Source organism: Atractosteus spatula, chromosome 6, assembly GCF_055471065.1.
Source record: "Atractosteus spatula isolate fAtrSpa1 chromosome 6, fAtrSpa1.hap1, whole genome shotgun sequence".
Taxonomy (NCBI): Eukaryota; Metazoa; Chordata; class Actinopteri; order Semionotiformes; family Lepisosteidae; genus Atractosteus; species Atractosteus spatula.
The window spans coordinates 51,535,971-51,556,066 of record NC_142711.1 but is presented as its reverse complement, the minus strand read 5'-3'; the positions used below and the strand labels follow the sequence as shown (position 1 = coordinate 51,556,066).

The 20,096-nt window shown below is 37.8% G+C and overlaps 1 protein-coding gene across 2 annotated transcripts in view; it reads right to left on the bottom strand.

Annotated features, from left to right (window-relative positions):
- Positions 1–16,515, bottom strand: part of larp4b (La ribonucleoprotein 4B) — an 83,771-nt gene extending 67,256 nt beyond the window's left edge. The window contains exon 1 of one of the 2 annotated variants that reach the window (XM_088918301.1): positions 15,881–16,515. The gene's annotated coding sequence lies outside the window, so the exon portion shown is untranslated. Of the gene's footprint in view, positions 1–15,520; positions 15,562–15,880 lie in introns of those variants that run through there. The other variant, XM_088918302.1, reaches the window with a different exon arrangement.
- Between the last annotated feature and the right edge of the window lie 3,581 nt (positions 16,516–20,096).

Here is a 20,096-nt window from a genome sequence, read left to right as displayed (position 1 = left end):
ATAAATTAATACAGTAGCCAAATTTGCGTGGTCTGAAGCATGTGCATTATTGCAACAGAAAGAGATTGATTACTGTAATATGAAATATATTTTCATTTCAGATACTGAACCACAACTTGTGCTCAAACCAGGTACCATTCCTACTATGTTTGCCCATAACAAGCAATCGCTGAAAACAGAACGCTATGAGAGACTGACAGCGGTGCCCGATAGAAAAACTAAAAATAAATCTTGACGATTTAAGTGATACTTTTGATCATAATTGTTTAAGGCCTAAAATTTAAATTTAATGCCCATTTTTAAAGGTTTTATGAGTAAAAGCAATACTTCTATTGAATTAAAAGAGATGTATCCACAAGCCTGCTAGTTTCAATGTAATAGGCCTGGTTCACATTACAGGAAGTTTTGCTGCCTCTTTCTGAATCACAGACAATTTAGCAGTATGGCACTGCACATACCTGGAAACTCTGTCTATTTTGAGATGTAAAGATACCGTGTACATTTGACTGGCATGGTGGTTTGCAATGCACTTATCAATGCCAATTATTTCTAACCCAGAAATAAGCATAGCTTTTGGAGTTACCCTTTAATGTTTTCTATTATGAAGATATTAAACGACCAACTAAGTAGTGTAAAAAAAAAAGTTTTGCTTACTTCTCAGAAGTCCATTATTGCATATTTATGCAAACTATGTAAATTGTATATTTTGCACTAGTGACCCTTAGTGGTTTAGATACCTTCAGTGGCTGAAGAACATTAAGTATTTCAGTAAAGTTAACCTCATCAAGATTTGTACTATATGTATCCACTATGCTAAAACAAAAATGATAAAACAAAATGTGGACACTATGCTGAAATGTTCACTTCTCAAGAAAGAAAATATTTACCAACAATGTGTCACTGTTTGAATAGTGCAATAATGTATTCATATTTGAATAAGGATGAAATGTAATAGCCTTTATATTTGCAGACTAAGAAATCATCCAAATATCCAGGTTACAGAAGTCTGGGCTTGAGCACGTGCATACTAAAATACCACATTTATGCCAGCACTAACATTTCTTTTTTTTAATCTGTTCTTTGTCTGATACTATGATGACAGGAATTCCATTAAGTATAAGGTCTATACATAAATTATTATGTAAATACACAAGCATACTGTACTCAAACACACAGCCTACTAAGACAACAGCTCATAAGGCAAAATGTCACTGTTAAACAAGCAGGGAGTAGGCACTGGCCTGGATACATGATCTACGATATATTCTTTACTTAGATGTGACCAACTTCATTCTTTAAACATTTCAATTCCTTACACTAATAGAATGATTTTTTGGACATTACACTCAAAAAGCTTTCCAGGTAATGGGGACTCCCCTCAGTCCAAAGACATCAGCTATCAGTGGGGAGGCGAACAGAGTAATGAAGCCTATTCAAAAATGGGATTAGGAGACCATGAATGGTAAAGGCCAGGGGGGAATCTGGCAAGGACACCAGGGTAACACCCTGCTCTTGCTACAATGGTAACCACAAAACTAAAATGAGGATTGGAACCAATAGCATTTCCTGTTTTGTATTGTCTCTCAGTTTAAAATACATTAAAAATGACCATTTTTCTCCCGTATTTCACAACAGACTTTAACAGATCAGTTAAAGTTTTCAACAATGTAGTAGTTCAAATTCTCTGAAACAAAAAGGTATATCTAGGTTTAAACCAAATCCTGAACTTAGAATCAGTGTAAAAGTGTAGACTGAAATTAAGCAGCAATGTTTTTAGCTCAGCGTTGTGCATACACTAGTCATATAAAATATATTTTCCCCAATCACTAAGACATCAAAGCAATAATGAACATCAGGACATTTTGATAAAATTATAGATAGTTAACACCTAGAATGCACATTTTAACAAGGTGCACTGCTGTAGGACAGAAGCACAGCAACAAATACTATAGATAAAATAATAATTTGTAGGAAATTTTTAAATGTCTGCTAAATCTTCTTACAGTTTAACAAAAGAAACATTGCAATGTAGCAATGTAGGATTATCTGAGCTTCAATACCATGTGATAATAAAAAGCACAATGTATATCATAACCAATCTAAGCTGAATTTGAATTGGTCATTTAAGGTTAAAAATGTTGTTACATATTAGGATGACATTTCAAACAGACTGCATTAAAACATCAAATGTAAGCAGATGTCAACATAAGAATTTAAGGATAGTTAAAACAGCCCCAAATTATTTAATTTCTTTTTTTTAAGTTATCCCAGCTATGAAAAAAATGTAATGTACATTTAAGCTGTTTTCAGCATGAACTGACCTTGCATGCACAGCTCAAGATAAAAGCCCTTAACTAACAGTATGATAATTAGTCCCCCCCATGCAATACACCACAAACCAAGGTGGCAAATTAGGAGAATTGTGTAAAGGGTTTTTTGAGACCTAGAGGGAAATGAAAACACTGAAGTGACAGGAATGATCCCAGACAGACTACCTAGAGAGCACTATATCCTCCCAGCAGACAGTCTTGTTTCACAGGGAACCACAATGTTTTCACAACAGGAAAAAAGAATATGAAATTGTATCCCTTCTCTGCATTAACAAACAAAGGGGAAAAAAAAAGGCTTAAGGCAACTTTATTACCATATGAACACTACCCTCTCTTCACACACCCCTTAAATGCCCAAAGTACTGCATCCTATTCAGTTTGTGATTCACTACCAAACACTATTTTAGAAGAATACAACAACAGCTTGCATTTGGGTTACAGACGTTTCACTACGACTTTTATGCTCATTTGACGATGCCCACTGTATCCACAGTCAGTTGCACGGACATACATCAATGTCAAACCACTGTCACATGCGACGCTGCTAAGTATTTCAAAGCAAATGTTAACATCACAAAAGCTTAAATATACAAATACAATAAAGTTCCTTATCTTGCTTCCTGTTTTTGGACAGCATTTAGTCTCTGATCTCAACACTTATTTGCGATTTCCCCCCAACACATCTTCTAAACACCAGCTTAGCTGTTAGTTTATATACACTGATATTTTATAAGTCTCCATTGCAGTAAATCCGAGTTATCTAATTAACCAAAGACAAGATGACTACACATCATACATGAGGGAGGGTTTCTATTTTTCTGTATTTTTTTTTAAAGTCAAAACTGGGTTTGCTGTTGTCAAATAAGCTTCTCAAAGTCTTCTGCACTACCCATACTTACATGTGATGATAAACATTTTTTTCTTTGCTTGCTAGCATAGTGCCCGTTGTACAAAGACATCTCTAATATATTTGTTTTCTTCTACAACAAAATCCTTGAGATCACAGGCACACTTCTGGTAAAGGTTTATTCCATGCTGAAAGGAAAGAGACTGTGTTGGCTGTGAAGCCACCTTCTTTTTTTTTTGTTCTTTTTACCATGGAATAAACCTTTACCTGTTCCTTTGTATCTGATGCAGCTACCTACTCACACTTCTGAGATTTTGTGCGACTAACCATTTTTCTCCTTTTGTAGGTATAGACTTAATTTGCACAGCAGGCACACTTTTACGCCAAAGTGAATATACTTTATTAAAAGAAGGAAGCATGTCGGTTTTAAAGCATTTGTATTCACGCCCATAGAAGCAGCAAACATGTTAGCAAAACAAATCTCTCTCTGTTGCTACCTGCCTTACTGGAGTGTAATAATAAAAAAAACAATATTATATCGCACCCTTAAAGGTGGCTTCTCAAAGCGCTTTACAGAATGACAACAACAATAAAAAAAAATAGATATCCACAAGATATGGATGATGAGAATACTCAGAGGAGACAGTAGATGGTGGTACTAAATACAGTAGGAGCAGAGGGGGAAAAAAGAACCACTGCAATGTGGAGAGGCTAAAAATAATTAGAAACGAGGGTGGCAGAGAAAGGGAAAAAAAGCAGATAAATACAAAAAGAAACTGGTGAGAGGAGCTGCAGCCAAACACACCAGTGCTCCCTCTCAGCTGGAACCGGAGATGAGTGTACTTTAATAACCAATGGCGTTACAGTCCCGAACGGTTCTCTAAATAAACCCATATCAGGGTCGCACGTGTTCCTGACCCTTAACATATTTAAACCGAATATAGCTGGGGAAAGAATTGCTGCTTTCCATTCCGAACCTGTAGTGCTGTGTGGATTTTGTTCACCCTTTGTCTATGTGGGTCACACAGTCCAAAGACATAATGGTATGTTAACTTGTCCCTGGTGTGAGTGCAAGTATGTGTCTGTGTACCCCGTGATGGACTGGCGTCACGTCCAGGGCGTACCCTGCCTTGAGCCTGTTGCGTGCCGAGCTAGGCTCCAGCTCCTCCCCAACCATGAATTGGACAAAGCGGTTAGAAAATTGATGGATGAATACAGAGGCTTTTGTCTTACCCCTACTTGTTTAGGCATTGTGCATCTTTGGAAATTTGAGGTTAGGAACCAAAGTTTGCATTAACCTCCAATAAAATACTCCGTAATTACTTACTTTGTCCATGAACACGGCAATCGGCACAAAAACAACCTTTCTGTGCAGTGTCACAATAAAACATTTTTTGCCAACTTAACCTGACAGTTACTAGGACTCGCATTCAGCCAACAAACATCAAATACAATGGCTCTGACATCTCTCGGTTTGAACAAATTACAGCCAAAATGTACTGCCCCAAACTATACGGTATATAAACCTATCCGTTTTTATCAAATAGCAATATCACAACTTCAACAGAAAGTCTCAAACTGATGTGGTTGAATATTTAGGTGTAACGCGAGATCAAAATGCACTTGCAAGAACTTGCATCAGCATTTTGTCCATTCTGGATTTTCAACATTTTGGTCCAGCGTTACCCTTTCTGACCGTGTCTCAAGGGATTAGTACTGAGGATTTTGAAACTTCATTAAAATACACAGACTTATGGCCCTCGAAGTGTAGAGATATGCAGCCCAGAACTAAAGCTATGGAGTGAGATCAGGGTCTCTATCTATTGAAAGTGCCAAGAATTAACATTGGGCATACTCCTAAAAAGTTGCCGATTCCTGATCTAGGTCTATGTGGAGCAGGTAAATTCTTTGGTCAACAGTAGTACCTCGAACCCAAACTGGCAAACTCTAATTAAGACTGCAGATTTTGCACCTCAAATAAAGGAAATGTTTTGTATGCATCAAACAAAAATAATATAGATATATCAATATGGATCAAAAATAATATTGAATTATTTTCTATGTGGCTGTGACTCCAAAATACAGCTACAAACAAACAAGAAGAGTCAACAACAACTTTGATTCCAATACTCCAAGTAAATACGCAGCCTAAATTAATCACAGTGCTGTAAAATCATGACTATCATATTTATGTGAGAATAATGTCTACTGAAATTTGTGAAAGCTTGTGCATTCTTAGACAATTTAAATCAGTTTAAAATCCTGTCGCTTATGGGAGGTGAGAAAGGCGACATACTGTTTTTCTTAACTAGCTTTTCGGCACCCAAACAGCTTTCACATGGCATCCATTTTCGTAAAAGTGCTATATGCTGTCTAAATTAAAATAAACACAACCTTTAAAAAATGTATTAAAAATGATTAAGTTAGAGAGATTCTGGCTTTCATACAGCTTGGAAAACACAGTACAATCTCTGCATAATGACAACATGGCTAGTTCTATGAACAACATATCTGAAAGTCTACTGACATGGCGTATTCCTACCAATTTCTTTTCCACCTGTGGACTGTGCTTATGCTATATGAATATCGCAATAATGACACTGATCAATTGAAATGGAATTATGAAATGCAATATAATAGGTTTATAATGACTATAACAGACATAAGTCACACAAGGACACAAGGAAAAGCACTGATGACAGTACCTTGAAAACCATTCCAAAGCAGAAATAATCGGAGAAGAAAATTATCTTAACAGGACAATCCTTTTGGACGAAAAGAACGAAAATCAAAACGGCTCCGAACATTTAGTGACATGTTTCTGCCACGTCTCTCTAAAATTTGTTGCCTGCATTCAGGCATATGAAAGCCAGTTAAAAGGTTGCAAATTAAATGTCTTTTTCCTAAATTATTTAATATTTTAGCAGAAAATACAAAAGGGCTCTGAAATACAAGGTTAGTTGTTTTAACTTCAAAGCAGCTTTACTTAACTCATACAGAAATGAATTTATATTCACATTGTTAAAATATTCCTTTACTCCAGCCCACACCAGTTATGTTATCAATTGTTGTCTATGCTATCATGTTTCCACTAACAATAAAAGCGCAGTATTACTTACTGAACAACTTTCTCAGGCTCTCCTTTGCACAATATTGCCATTGTTTTCAGTTCACATTAAATATTTTGGGAGAAAGTAATTGGTTATCATTTATATAAATCATAATATGTTAATGCAAATACAGTAGGTACACATAGTCTGGATGAGTTTGAGCCACGTCTCCATCCCTTAATGTCACTTAAAAGAACACTTAATCACTCCTTTGTTTTCCAAAGGATGATGCCCAGTCCAGAGCGAAATGGTTAAGAAAACTGCTCAGACTCGCAACTCCGGATGAAGATTTACTTCATAGCAGTTTGATCCTCTTTTGGGCTAATTTAAAATCTCAGCTCTCTGGAGCACTCTTACATGAAAGGCCTTGTCCAGCGCAATACTTAATTTAAGTACAAATCGGTAATCTTTATTAACATTAAGATTATCTGGTGTTTGATGTCTGCCTGCTTGCTTAACCACAAACAGATGAATATAATTTGCACGTGGAGTCATTTCTCTATATGACTTTTCAATATGTTGACGTTCAACAATGAACCTATAAGACATCAGTGGTGCACAAGGCTTGCGCCACATTCTCATTCTGCGCACGCTCTATCAACTTGGGTGCTGTAATTTCCACCATTCCTCAGAACTTTGCATAGCAGGCCTTACACATCAGACGAGAATGTTAACAACTGTGCCGCCATGGATTTGTTTAATTAACAGCAGGTTCTTTTTGCAACTTATCATAAAGCACTAATACAAGTCCACGAGTTAAAAGTATTTTAAATTACACTGAGATATTCCCTTTTCTTTGACATGTACTGAAAAACACTTGTTAATGACCAGGAACACCTGACACTCAATTAATCTGATTGGTAAATATGATGCTTTACCTCTTAGAAAATGTCATCGGCTTTTAACTGCTCATTTACGATTTCGCTTAAATTATCTTTTATTAGTTTACGATTTCAATCACACAAACTAAAATGTTTAATGACAAGCCTAGTTTCTTTCCACCCAGAACAAGCTGTATACCAATCGTTGCTGTTATAACAGTAGACAATAATAATGAAGGATCAATATGCATATTTCACAACTCCTGATTGTGTCGAGCAGTGTACAATTTTGCCTAAAAAGTGTTTGGCATAGAACCTAAACAGGATTATTTACTTCCCCACTGAAATTCCTAGGAAGAACGTGTTCATCTCACATGGCACTACAGCTGTGCTCTATGACATTTGCGAGGAAAGGCTGGAGGACTGCCAGGTGGAAAGGTGTTCTGGGAAGGAGGCCTAAGTGAGATTTGTGGACAACAATCTTGCTCAACTGTGGACTGCAGGTGCAAGTCAGGGTTATTCTCTAGGACCCCCATCAAAACTGGGGGTACAATTCCCAAGTACTTGCTCCTCCAATGGTAGAACCTCAAACTCACAGAACAGCACCAAGTACAGCCGATCAGATATGCACAACAACATGAAAAATGACAAAAGTAAAGAAGGCCTTTCAAAAGTTACCTCCAACTCCTCCTGTAGGAGAGCGGTTAAAATAGAAAGAGTGTATTGCTTGACAAATAGTGAAAAAATCAAGTCAAATATATTGGTCTGTCAAAATAAAGATTACATGCCTTCCACTTTGTGAAATCCCACCTTCGTTACTTTCCCAAACAATGACATCGGTGTGAACATGTTTCCTTTTAACATTTTCATGAAGAAGCAGAGATGACACTAAACTTACAGGCTTTCACACAACCCACGTAGAAGGTTTCTCATGTGCCTGACAAAAGCTGCAGTCACAAAAACAGACTGAACTTCATTATTTCCTAAAGTTCCAATAATTTCATAATTACCCAAAGCACTGCACAATCTAGTTTGATCAATTACCACACTCCTTCAGGACAAGGTAACTTTCTTCCAAGAAACTTAAGTACTAGAATCTAAAGTGTGTCGAGATACAGTGGTTGAAAAAAAAGAAATCTCTAGGCCTGAGGTAATCACTAGGGTACCTTGGTAATTTGTATTAGGATATGATTTATTTCATTCTTCTTGCTCATACATTGTATATACAAATATTTTAATGTTCAAATTCTAAAGGAAATATGAAGCAGCAAAGAAAACATGAAGCAGCTTAGACTAATGCTGGACTGTACAGACTCCTGGCAAATCTGACAAGTCCACCTAGCAGAATTGTAGCCTACAATATAAAAACAAGATGGGTAGTACTGATCTTGAGGAAGCACTCTACAACTTCTAGGAGTTCCAGTCTTGAGTAGAACTGGTGTCAGATTGACCTAATACAAGAAACCAAAATTGTTAAGAGTACTGATAAAAAAAAATCAACCAGAACAATTACTGATGAAGCCCAACTGTCTGAGTATCTATGCAACTCAATTTATTGCAGAAACATTACCACTCTTGGGACTGTGAAATGTTAAACACACCAGAACCCAACCGTTTTTCGCATGTCCAGGTTTACAGTCACCGTGATCACAAGGAAATCTCAGATTAATTCTACCAAGGAAACACACAAGCTGTACTGGAGGCTACGTAAAAAAAACCTGAGTATTAGGGACTTGGAAGCTGCTTAAGTGATAAAGGCTCTGTTCACAGCTGAAATTTGGTGATGGTCTCTTGATTACTAGGAATCCCCATGTTATGGCACTCAGTCTTGAGTTCAGCCTGGGCTTGGTAGGCTTAAAGGTGGCAAGGGTTTCTTCAGACTGTCAGCTATCACTGACTCCTGTGGTTTCTGAGTGCATAATAGAGCAGTTCTCACCAATAATGTTTTGAGCTATGCCTTAGTTCTGCTTTCTGTGTGACTGCTTACTGGGTGAAACTAAGCACAAACCCTGAAACATTATAATAAAACATCAAGTCTACTGCACATACCAAATATAATGCTACATTGCTGTATGTCTTATTCACTTTGTGCACACCTTAAGCAATAAAAAAATAAATCATGACTGGTTTAGCAAAGCAGCTCTCTACTCCTTTCACATTCAGCAACCAGGTCCTGGGCACATGGTCACACCTGAGCACGTAGATAATTCTTTCCACAATTCCATATACTGAGACAATCAGTAAGCAATACAATTTCTAATTTAAATAAGTTGATGGACAAATTCAAATTCATTTGATTTAAACTGGCATTACTGTGTCACAATTAAAAATAATGGAAAAAAAGGTTAAAATGAAGGCATTTTTGTCTGCATATATATACAGACTGAAAAAGTATTAGTGTTTCCAACAGCTGATTTTCCACAAGACTTTACTGTAATAGACATATCTGCAGGGGAGCACGATGGCGCAGTGGTTAGCAGTGCTGGGGCCCAGGATTCAATTTCTGGGGTGCTGCGTAGAGTTTGTTTATTCTCCTTATGTTCTTGTGGGTTTTCTTCACATACTCCCCTTTCCTTCCACAATCTAAAGACACACTAGCAGGTTAAATGGCAACTGAAGAAACTGGCTCTGGTGTGACTGGGTGACTGTGTGGGCCCTGTGATGGACAGTATCCTGTCCAGGGTGTATTTGTTTCTTGCTGGGATAGGCTCCGGCTCCCATGCAATCCTGTATTGGATAAAGCGGGTAGAAAACAGATGGATGGACATATCTGCATGCTGAACATCAACACTACCTGTGTGCGCTACATTACCTAATCCCTCACATGGTCATCGGATACAAAGAACAAATTCCTAGGTAATAATGAGATGATCACCTTATGTTAGGAATTTGTATATTAAGTAATGTCTAATTACTGTGATGTTTTGTTTGCTTAAATATCTAAATAAAGAACAGTATGCCGGATTGCCAATGGCCATAGGCCAATTATTTTAAAAGGACAAGGATGTTTTTTTATAATTTTCTCCCATGTTAACAAATGTGGCAAAGGAACTAGTAATATTCAGAGATAATTTGCATTTTTTTAACTGTTTTTCTCATTAAAAAGACCAAGGTAAAATTATAACATCAATGACTGAGATACTAATAAATAGAATTGATTATGTTTATGGTGGACTTTTGTCACATTATACAGCTGCATAATCTATAGCCAAGCAATTCTTGTTTCATACTTTGCCTACGACCTAGATCAGGGAACAACAATCAATTTACTTTATTTTTCTTAAATCAAATGTTGACTTTCAGTCTTTTATCCTACTAACACAACTACTAGACCAAGTAAGATAATACTATTAATATGACCAATATCACCATAATTATAGACACATTGTCTTGAATTATCTTGGTCTTGACTGAGCTTCAAAACCAAATGTGCAGTCAAGCTCAGGTTTTAAACAGCGCCGGTACAGCCTTATTGGCGAGATATACCAGGATGTTTTCCACCATTGAGATCTTTGGAGTTTAAGCCCTGTGATCATAAGCCTTAGCTCCAACACATGTTGACTTGCAAAAAAAACAGTAATTCTTAGTCTGCGCACTTAATTAGCAAGAGATGGGAAATTATACCCATTTTCAAATATGCAATGCTTAGCTCACATATCTCACTTAGCAGGCTTTCACACGCGGTTGGTTGTTTTTACAATGTCTCACCATATCTACAACACACAAGTCCACAATACATGGTCTTACTTTTTTTCCAGTAGCTTTGCAAAACTGCAGAAAAAGAATAACTTTGTCTGAGCATCACTGTTCTTTCAAGTTCCTACATGCACGTCCAATTGTTTCACTTCAACATGAAAAGAAAAACTCTCTGTAGGCAATCAAACGGGGCTGTTTGGAACACGATGAGGCAGAGGGATACAGAACCTGCCTCTTGTATGAGTCTGTGAACAAGGGTAACTATTAGCACTTGCACAGATTTCATATTTAAATTAAAGATTACAAGAGCGCATGTATTTGGTTTTCTAGTTCAGCTGTGAAATTTGTCTAAGACCATTCAGGTCAAGGTTTGCAAACTGTGCAAGTCACTGGTATGAAACTCTTGTTTCCATCTACCATAAAAAGGTGAAGGCGAAGTTAAAAACAGAAAGACAATGGGCCAGATCAAAACACGATATAACGAGCGGTTGTGAAACATACATTTCTGTAGCATTAAGGAAACTAGAAAGCATGCGACTTCTCCCCCCCCCTGCAGGGGACACTGGTCTATTGCTGGGGATAATTCATGCACTGCTAGGCCCCATTTATACAGCTGGGTGGACTGGAGCAGTAATAAAAGTACCTCACCCAGGAGTACAATAGCAGCATCTGCTGCAGGGACTTGAGCCCATATCACATCAGTAATAAGTCAACAGCTTACCCACTGTGCTACACCACCCCTCCATCAACCAAATGTGCCAAAAATGTTTCGGACTAGACATTATTTACAGCGTTAGTCAATGACAGAATACAGAAAAGAAAACACCATAGAATATATTACCGAAATACTTGAGCTATTTTTGTCTTATTTCTTACTTTAATTGCTAAAATCCTAGTCAAAGCCCATTTCAGATGAAATCCACAAGTCATTTGACAGACAGCAATTTTTTTCAGAGTTTATTAAATAATTCAAATAATAACAGAATGAGAATGTTTGTAAGAGAGCAAAATTACACAACATCCTTCAAGTGCACCAAGGAATTCTTATATTTGGGTTTTATTCAACATCGGCCTTATTTCAACCAGCCTGACTGTGTCTACTGGAATTGGTGAACAGAGAACACTGCAAACTCACAAGCGTATGTATGTTATACACGTGTATTTACCAGGGATGTTCTTGGAAGATAAACTGAAGCTAACCCATTCCCCTCAGGCCCGCCCAATTCCAACAGTGCTTAGCCAATCCCGGGCCAACACTTGGGGAATCCCAATCTCACATGTCATGGCCCAGACCCAAACTGATCAAGTCTGGAATATTTTATACCTTATTTCCCCTAACTACTTTGAGGTACACTCAGACAGACAGTTGGGGTTAAATAAGTTTCTAATGGGGACCAAACTAGTGTTCTAATGTTCTTATTGGATCAATAAACCACTAACTACTGAACAGGCTAGATGGGTGGAATGACCTCCTCACATTTGTAACCACTCTTATGTTTTTTTTACACAGTCTGTTTGCATATATGTTAGGCTGTACTCAACATGTACCATCTAGTGCAGGTAGAAGCTTCTTCACTTCATCTTTTTTTATACAGTGTGCATTGCTCATCCCATTATTAAACTTTTACCAAGTTTCTAGTGTATCTCAATCTAAATATTTTTTGACTGCCTTATATTTATAAGGTATGTACAATGTGTATAATGTATATTTGAAGCAATAACGAGCATACGTTCACTTAATGTTGATACTGATGAAGTATTCTTGTCCATATACCTTAGCCGTTTTATTTTGTGTGCCACTGTTTTAAAATGTAACAACTACAGAGTTAATCCAAATGAACAGAAATTCATAGGCTGTACATTTTATCAAATTGCCAAAACAAAACACTAATGTATCTAAGAAAACCAAATTTAGCACTTTTGTTGCCATTGCTGGATGCCACCTATTAGGGCTTATCGTTTTGTTACGTTTACAGTCCTTAGTTTCTTTTTCTCACCGAGTTAGTAATCAATCTTAGTCAATTATGACCATGTTTGGATGTTAGAAACCTGTCTGACCTGAGATGTAGGGCAACTACTGCTTAGTGAGCTGCATCTAGGGAAAAGAAATAGTTTTCTCCCCAGAAATTCTCCCCAGCTAATCTGTCCAGCAGAGTTGTGCACCCCAATGTGTCAAGTAGAAATGAGCTCTCCCATGAGGTCTCAACCTGTCCTCTGGATGAACGCCTTCACTGGTCATTTCCAGACAACTACAGATCAAATACATACTTCTGATCTCTCTTGGATTGCACTATTTCAGAAACTTTCAAAAGGTTAGAACAAACAAGGGCTGCACTGACACCAGATTGCAGAAACCACAAATCTGATCATTTAAAGTTACTCATTTATGCCCATCTATAACATGCTGCAAAAAGTATGACTCACATAATCAAATCTATCAATAGTTAAATATTTTTCATTGTGTTGTACTTTTGTTTGCAACAGCTAGATATCATTTAGGTACCTTTCTAACTATGCATTGGACAATTATTCCCATTTAAAAGTGGTTCAAAATCCTTTAAAAAGCAAACTAAACAAATATGAAGGAAACTAGAACAGAATATGATGATTCTAATAAAGATCTTCCCTTGAAAAAGTGTTGATCTTTGTCTCAGATTGACTAAGATTACTAAATCCTGAAATGAACCTTGTACAGCTATGTAATTTTCTTTTCAGGTGGCTAATGCATTAGCATTTATTAAATTGCAAGAAAGCACTTAGCTGTTCTCAATTCTGTTTTGTTTTGAGAACTTTGTGCATTTCAAGATCATTCTATATTATTTTCATTAAATTCACACTATTTTTTTCAAAAAAACTCAAAAATTCACACTAAAGTTTCTTAAAGTATTAACAAATAATATTGCCGCTTTTGATGGCATTTAAAAATGAAAACCATGTTGATAAAAGGCGAGTACAGTAAAGTTGTGCAAATCTTGCATATTAACTTTCATAGCAGATAGAAAAACGAAGTTTCTGTTTCTTGAGACAACAGGATCTTAAAATGACATTCCAAAAAATGATCACAATAATTAATTTGTAACGAAATCAATAATCTAACACAGACATTTCATAAGCACAGACGAAAAGATAAACCAGTCTTTTATGATGGCCTAACAAGCAAATGACAAACGATTTCTGTAATTTCAGGTTACTACGAAATTTTGAAAACATCTTTGAAAAACAATTTTCAAAAGATGTGTTTGAATTGAATTAAAAAAGGAATTCTGAAATAGTTTTATTTTAATATTTTATAAAACAATGTGTATAAATATTACTGAAGGTTTGATCACCTGCATTAAATGATGTAAAATAGCTTTGGAACAAAATAGCCTAGACCTGAGCCTATCCCTACTCCAAAAATAAAGGCCAAACTTGGCGTAGCAAAATGTCATGAACAACTGTCTTAGAATTTAAGATATCACATTTTGTTTCCCAAATGTGAATTAAGCCCCCCAGCGGATTAATATACTGTAGTTGCTCAATGGTAAATTCACAAACTTTCTCGCTACATTGCATTTAACAGTCAGCCAGAGACGCAGTGCGGGCCTGTTAGTAGCTGACACAGCTTTGTCTATTGCTGACACACTAGGCCAGAAACCACACAAAGTGAGAATTTAACCACTGGAGCATGAAACAGGCTTCCTATTGTCATAGGCTGTCCCCAACACAAACAAATGTCACCTGCGTCTCCACACAGTTTCAGAGCCAACGCTTGGAGTTGCGAGCAGTAAAGTGATTTCCCACCCACCTACACGACTTTTGAATTGTCGGTATGAACAAGGCTTGACAACTCGCACCACAAACAAACCAACGTATGGCCCTTTGGAGTTGGGCTTGAGCTCACCACGTTAGGGCGGACCATGAAATACCGGGGCCATATAACAAAACAAGGGGCGAAGAGAACAACAAAATGCTCAAGTTCATCTGTAAACAAGATGACGGCAGAGTCTCGCAGTTGCACTTTTCGGGTTTCGGCTGACGAGTCACAATTTATGTTTTGACATTGGTCGCCGAAATCAAAATTATGAATTAGCCCCTTTCAAAGCAACAGTTAAGTGTACTTTAAACGGCTGACAATCGGTCTCCGTCAACATGTACACGCAGCTAACTAGCTAAACCCACAGCCAACAGGTACTATGACACTGAAGTTGTGGCCGCCAGGATTGTAGTTGGCAAAGTCAAGTTATTTTTCACATTATAATCTGAGCATGCCAGGTGAGTAATTAAAGAGCGGAACGGTTTGCGCTGTAGGGGTTAACGAACTTGTCAGGCAGCTGTCACCGCACTCTTAAGGAAAAATAACCCCCATTCAAAAGCAAAAACAACAAAAGAAATAGTAAACGCACATGAATAGCACACCAGTTACTGCTCCGATTCGTACGCCAGCTCCGCATCTACCGAACGCACAGGAAAAGAAATAACACAATATTCAGCTCATCTACATGCATGCATATTAACGTGAACACCATCCATGTACTCGGTCATGTACGAAAAGCGCGACTGCGAAATCTCTCACTTAACGATACCGAGCGCTAATGCACAGAAACACCGAACTGCAGGAGCATCCTGTGAAAGATGGCGACCTCCGTGATATTATCATCCCATTTGCAGTCCAAGACTGTACCATACCATCCCATAACCAGGCCCCGCTTCGTAAAGATACACAGAAAATGAGACCTTTCTGCCTGTCGTTGTTACTGCATTTACGCGTTGTTTTCCCAGTTGCGAAGCGCATCCAGGGCGGCCTTTCTTCCTACCCTTCTCCGCTAAAAAGGCGAGGAAAACCCGAAAGAGAGGGCGATCTGACGGGGTGTATTTTCCACAATCCTTTAAACACCTTTTCGCTGCCACACCGATCCTCCCAACCTAATTTACAGGCCACTCTTTTCCTGATGGCGGCGTAACGGATCTTGAACCGCACGCCAGGCGGGCGCAGCTAAATTGAAAGTTACGAGAGAGAGAAAAAAAAATAAACATACCAGAAAGAAAATGCAGCTGTACGATCTTTTCCCGGACGAGGAAGAGGCGCTTACTCACCTGTCGACTCTCACTGGCACAGCGCCGTTTTGAGTGTGGGCCGCCTCGCTTCACGCTGTTTTCACTTGGTGTAGCCAAATCCAAACGATTTTTTTTTCTAATGAAAAACAAAATTACGGCGAAGAAGAAGAAGGAAGGAAGGGGGGGGGGGGGGTGTGTGTGGTGGCGATGGTGGTGGGGGTGTTAGGGGAGTGATCAAGGTTCTGTTTATTTTCAAAATAGATCCGGGATTTCAAAATGCCGGTCTTGCACACACAAAAAAAAAGGGCAAATAAGCACCAATTTTGAAGTTTTAACTTATTTTTTCTCCTCCTTTTTTTTACGCGCAGGGTCGATTTCACGAGAGAGAACCCAAACAAAACTCAAAAACAAAAAGAGGGGAGGGGGGGGGGCAACCAGCTCGTCGCTGCAGCTCCCCGCTGGCCGGCGGGCTGTTGTGGCTGAAAGGCGAAGACGCGCGACGGCTCTTCCCGGTCGGGCTGCAGTTCGGCACCAGCGGAGCGCGGCGGGGGGGGCGGGGGGGGGACGAGCTCAGCCTTCTCCTCTCCCACTCGGGGCGCAGCGACCACCGCACAGCCACGGCTCCAGGAACTCCCGCCTCCCTGCCCCGCAAGCCTGCCAGCGCGGTTGGCTGCAGCTGACCGCCCCCCGAGCGCCACTCGTGATCAGGGGCCTGCGTGGGGATTGGCTGCGCGCTTCGGGCGGATTCGGCGTACTCACGGTGACGGAGCGCTTGATCCGCCTCCCTCCGTTCTCTCATCTACAGAGAAAACTTTATTAAAGATGCTGCGCTTCTTTCAAAGCCCACCACGCTGTGATGTTGATATTTGATTTCCTAACCGCCTGCCGGCCATAAACTATATATTACTGTTGCTGTTTTTATTTTAAATACAGCAGCCCTAGCTCCTCGGGCGAGCACCTGCTCTTACGGTCTTTCCCGGGGTTTAACCAGGGGTCACTGTAGTTGAGGGAATCTTAAAAATAAATGGGGGATCCCTGTAAAGATTTTTTTTAAAAAACGGGATGCTTCAGCCAGAGAAGATCAAAAATCCCCTAAATACAGCATTGATGCAGTTCGATGCAGCTGTTTAGAGTTTTGAAAAACAACAGCCTAGTTTTGAAAAATATAACCAAGGTAACGAAAACAAATATTAATTCGTTTTGTCTACTAATTCTTTACCGTTACATAAAACTGATATTAGTGTACATATATTTTTAAAATGTTTTTTTTAAATTGTTATTATATAGTTAAAATACTGCATTATAATCTGGAGTTTGGGTTGTGAATAAAATTTCAAAACAAGATGCCCCTTCAACAATGGTATGTACATGGATTGATCGTAAATTACTGTAATAAACTTGTATTCAAGTTATATTAAACATATTAAATTCCAGTAAAATTATTTATTCTAAAAGACATTTCACAACTGTTAACATACATTTGGCGACAGACAATGTGTAATTCAAATTCATATAAAGCATTGATGTGGTCACAAATGTCAAAATGCATGCAATTCACAATCCTTTTCTATGCTTTAAGCTTAAAGACTTGAGGGAGCATCCTCAAATGTTCAGTAGTTCAAACTCCTCAGTCATATCTGATTAAAACTACCTTTTCATGGCTGGAAAAAAAATCAGTGTAAATCATGCTCATAACCTAGTATTTAACCTAAACCAAGCCTAAATGTTAACACATTTTTCTTTTGTGATCTACAGCACATCAGAGACCATTTCTAAACAACTTCTCCATTTCTAAACAATATCTCCATAGAGGGAGTGTCACAAGAGCATTTTTAAACTTCAAAGAAAAAACTGACTGCATTCTCTAAATTTAATTCGGTAGGCGGAGGACATACTTGAAAATTTAATAGAAGTGAATCGTGATTGATTAACCACATGGGTATTGGCAACATCCTTCTAGTGAATTACATCATCCTTCCTAGTGAATTAGATATTCACTAATTTATTAGAATACATTGATAAACTATACTTGACAGTGACATATGTTTAAGTTTTCAGTACTGCTTTACTGAAGCACATAATAATTAAGATTTGTTGAAAATTAAGTAATTAATTCCAATTTGTGTGTTACAGAAATAACATCACTTGCATTATTCATATAATTATGTATAATTAAACATCTGCTTACATTTATAATAAGTATGGAAAGAGAATTTATTAAATGTGTTTTATTAAAGGAAAATTAACCCCCAAGCTCCAGGATATGTGCATTGCTGGGATGGAGGCTACAAGTTGCCAACACCACAGAAGTGACATGACCCCAGAATATATTGTTCAGATTATAATAATAATAATAATAATAATAATAATAATGTTGCTTTATTAGCCCTATACAATTTCTTGCATTAGGAATTCATCTTTTTGCATACCCCAGCTTGCTCTCCATGAGACACAGACACGGAGAGAATCTTGGGGTCAGAGTGCAGGGTTAGCCATTGTACAGCGCCCCTGGAGCAGCTGGGGTTAAGGGCCTTGCTCAGGGGCCCAACGGAGTAGGATTCCTTTGCTAGCTGCGGGATTTGAGCCGGCAACCTTCCAGCCACAGGCGCAGATCCTTAGCCACAGAGCCACCGCTCCAGGACATATATTACTTATTTCAGAAGATCAAAGAAAAGCTTTTTATGGCTTCAACACGGTTCTGGTGACAGCATTTGTTAAATGTTCTTTTGCTGCAGTTCCTGTACAGATAATAATAGTTTCTGTCACTTTTATTAGCATTTAAAATGAAACACCAGACTGTGCCTGCGTGCGAGGAACTGTACCTTGTAGTGGTGTTCATTTGATATGCTATGGCACAATGAGTATTAGCATTGTATCACCTTCCAAACAGTGATGGAGTTGGAGAGGGCCACTACTTAAGTGTATTAAACATTGGTGAATGAAAAGCTGCTTTTGTTGAGATGAGTTGCAACACTAATGTTTGGTAAGCGACTGTACTGTAGCTCTTGTTTCTTTCTGTGCTGTTAGTGATGTCAGGAAAAAGATCTTGAAATCTTGAAGTCACAACCTTATGCAAACATAAACAGATGTTAGCACTTTGTATGTCTGCTGAGCATATTACCTCATAAAACTGTCTTGTGTACGTATTATTACAGACAAGAGTACTTTTCTTCTGTTTGTGGCCTTTAGCACAGTCTAAACACAGTATGTTAAACTAATGACACCTAATAGATAAATATTGGTACAACCTGGGAGTGTTATAATTACAACAATGATGTTATTGAATCAAATAATAAGAGTTGAATAACCATACTGACGCAAATTCGATATGACAGCAAATAATAAGGAATTCACCCTCTAGGATTAATAATCTCACCCCTTAAAGCCATGGATTACTATTGTGTTCTTTTCCTCCGTCACATCTTGATAACACAGTAAAGACCAAGCAGAAGATTTGGACAGCTTGCTTTGTACATTTTATGTTTTCTTGTGTGTCTGTGTCATACACTGTACTGATCATATCAAAATAACACAGGAACAAGTAATAGGTTTATTCCAAGCTGAAAAGAGAAAAAAGAAAACACAACATTTTGGTTGTGGAGCCTTCTTCAGGTATGAAAACGCTTTCAATAAAACTATTACTTGTTCCTTTGCAGCCTACGCATGCTAACGCAGCTACCCACCTGAACTATATCAAAATAGTTATAAGGTCATTTTAATTTTTCTTACAGCCTGTAAATGAATGTGAATTCATTACAATTTATTACTGAGTTGATTCTAATCCACAGACAACAAAAATCTCAAAATCTTGTCTAGAGACCTCAAACATTCCAGATATGTTTGGCAGATATATTATTATTTATTTTAAAAAAATAGACGCACAGAAAATTACATTCAATGTGTACTGATAGATTCTGCCCACACTTGATTTCACAGTGATTTCCTATCCACATCTCCATTCACTTTACAGATTATTCCCATAGTTTACTACACGTTGTGTAGTGTAGTGTGTTGTAGAAAACTTTAACAATTAAAGATTAGCTCTTTGTTTTATTATTTCTTACTGATGAGAAACAATTGTATTATTCATGTTCTTATTTTGATTGAAAAAATGATTACGATTACGTAGAACTTCAGACTTAAATAATTTATTGTTAATACAATTTTAAAAGTAATAAAGATCAATTTAGTGACTCAATTTCTAAAGAAATGAATGTAGTCCAACAATTTTTAAATCATTTTGCTTGCCACAGGC